This window comes from Lepidothrix coronata, unplaced genomic scaffold (assembly GCF_001604755.1).
Source record: "Lepidothrix coronata isolate B3197 unplaced genomic scaffold, Lepidothrix_coronata-1.0 Scaffold275, whole genome shotgun sequence".
NCBI classification, from domain to species: domain Eukaryota; kingdom Metazoa; phylum Chordata; class Aves; order Passeriformes; family Pipridae; genus Lepidothrix; species Lepidothrix coronata.
In genome coordinates this window covers 632143-634801 of record NW_016690455.1, presented here as the reverse complement: position 1 = coordinate 634801, position 2659 = coordinate 632143, and the positions used below count along the sequence as shown (strand labels likewise).

Genomic DNA, 2659 nt, shown 5'->3' with positions numbered 1-2659 from the left:
CCGACCTCCAACTTCCACTCGGGCCCTTTGGGCAATGTCATGGTCCCACTCCCCTCTCCCCCGGACCGTGGCACAATTCTAATACAATGGTTTTCTTTTATGTTAAGGTGCTCTGAGTGGACGCACCATCCACTATTCTGAAGTGGTTTATAAAAGGTGGAGCATGGATCTGAGGAATATAGATGATGTTGCCTTTGTAGGTGCTTTTCACAAGAGTCTACACTTTTTTCATCTACTGGCTTTCCCGACCAAGCAATCTTGGTGATCAGGGCAGATTCTTTTCATTAAAATTGATGTCTCATCCACTGGGCTGATTTGCTCATTAGATTAAGTTGCCAATGGCAGTTTTTCTGGAGTTGAGGGAGAGACGTAGTTTCTTTTAAGTAAGTAGTCTGGTGTAAATAAGTGGTGTACTTTATCTAAGGCAAGAAAGAACATATAACATGTACATAGAAAAGGTGAAGTTATTGAAAACACAACCTTAACTATAAAGTAAGAAAATACTATCAGTGGCTGTAGTCAGGAAACACAGTGCTGAACAGAGAGAACAAAAAATTTACTTGTAAATAGGTCTTTGGGAGGTTATAACTCAAGGTACATGTATTATTCAAGAAGTAATAAGGCCTGGAATGTCCATTTGGAGATAAATATTTCATTGTGCAAGGCACTGCACAGGTAAAAATACAGGGGGAAGGGGTATACATTCCCAACCACCTTTCAATTTAATGAGAGAACTTATGCAAGAAAGAAACAATGGGACTGCACCCTAACACTGACCAGACTAAAATGATGGTTAAGCTGTTGGAAGACACGGTGGTAGCTTTGCAATTTTAGTTCCTCTTCTTCAGTGTTTCATATCTCCTGTTAGTGAATCATATTTTTATTTTACAGAAAGTACCTCAAAGGATGAGCAGGTGCAAGCATGATGGGAGGTTTCAGCCTGGTCATTTGCAGAATTCCTATTCCTTTTAGGTCAGATTTTTTAGACAATGAAAGTTCACATCTATTAGCTTTCATCTATTTCAATATTTAGCAAAAATTTAAGTAGGATATCTTGCTTTTTGAGTCTTTCTAATGCCAGGGTGCAGCTAACACAGTGAGAGTCGCATGTACAGTGACCCTACAGAGTCTGATTCACCTGCTCATATGCTGCTCTCTCAATGGTTTCCATGGATATTTGTTGGAGGTGCCCCGATGGAGACCTACGAGTGGTGGAGAGAAGTTAGTAAAAAGAAATCAGAAGAAGAGGAAGAAAAAATATTGGAATGTACTTACACCTTTGTGCGCGGAATGTGACTGTTGGGACCATGACAGTGTTTGTTTCAGCATGCGTTTACTCCATTATGCAATTGTTTTATTATTAGTATAATATATTTTATTATAAAAATGTGTTATTCCCTGCACTGTACCCCTGTTACCCTTTTTTCTGTTTGTTCGATGTAAGCCCTTTCCTTATTCATCCTACCCTGCTTCACCTGTTCTACCCAGAGACAGTTTCCCATTTGTCCATGTTCAGACAGTTCCACCCCTTGTTGCTGTGATTTGCCACTCCTGGAATACTCCTGCCACTCTCCACCATTTGTTCCAGAAAAGTCCCTACTCTCCCTATAAAAGCCAGCATCCATGTTTTATAAACGTTCATTCTGTGTCACACCACGACTAGATGCAGAGTGATCCTTTCTGGGTCTTGCATTAAGAGAGGTTACAGCTCTTCTTACATCAGATATTTTGCTAAGAACAGCCACAGAGATAATCCTGCAGCCAAATAATTTAATCCTGGTCATTCATTTTGTAGCCTGCTGAATGGTAAAAGTACAAATGAATATCAGGACAAAAGAAGGTGAAAGCTTTGGTTTTGGTTGCTTCTTTTTATTCCTTTCAGCTCCTGTAAAAAAACCTTAATATTCAGCCAAGACAGCAGGGACTTGTAGTTTAGTAGACATGACAATGGACTGTAGATAATCTACAAAAGCAGCATAGGGTATCACTGAGTCCACATTGATCTATAATAATTAATTCAGGAAAATTACAAAGCAGTAGACCACCTCAGTGATAAACAGCCAATCTTTGACCCACAAGCTATTTATTTTAGTGCACTTTAACAATAGCTTTAGGTCATAATAAGAAAATAACAACATTAAGAAGCTCTATAGTCCCTCTCACCAGTCTTTGGGAATGATCCTGGTGAATTACTTACCTATTTCCACCGCCAATAATGGGCTTCGCTCTGTCCTCCAGAACAAGGGTCAAAGCTGTTCCACCCACCGGCTTACGGGGCAACCCTGGAGGCACATCCCCAAGCCCCTCCCCGCCCAGCCACAGGCCCCCCCACTTGCACAAAACTCTCCAAACTTCACTTGGACTCACCACGGCGATGCACGGCGAAGTCCCACCCGGGCTGCGGGGAGCCGGGCCCTCTGGGCAAAGGCAGCTGGGCATGGGAAGCAGCAGCCAAAGAGGCTGCCGCCCCGCTTACAGGGGGCTGCCTGGACCACAAAGCGCCCGGGACACCAGGGCACTGGCCCCGACTTACAGGGGGGCCCTGGGCCCAAAGGCCTATGGAGGCTCCTCCTCTCCGCTTCGGGGGCACCTGACCCGCTCCCCGCTAACGGGGCGGTCGCCCCGCACAGGCTGCCAGCTGAGGGAGCGCAAAGGCTCC

At 44.2% G+C, this 2659-nt stretch overlaps 1 long non-coding RNA gene across 1 annotated transcript; it reads left to right on the top strand.

Annotated features, from left to right (window-relative positions):
* The first annotated feature begins 282 nt into the window (after positions 1-282).
* On the top strand, positions 283-1196 carry LOC108507943. The gene is made up of 3 exons (XR_001878301.1): positions 283-383; positions 892-972; positions 1067-1196. It is a non-coding gene; the product is annotated as an uncharacterized LOC108507943 (long non-coding RNA).
* Positions 1197-2659: the final 1463 nt, after the last annotated feature.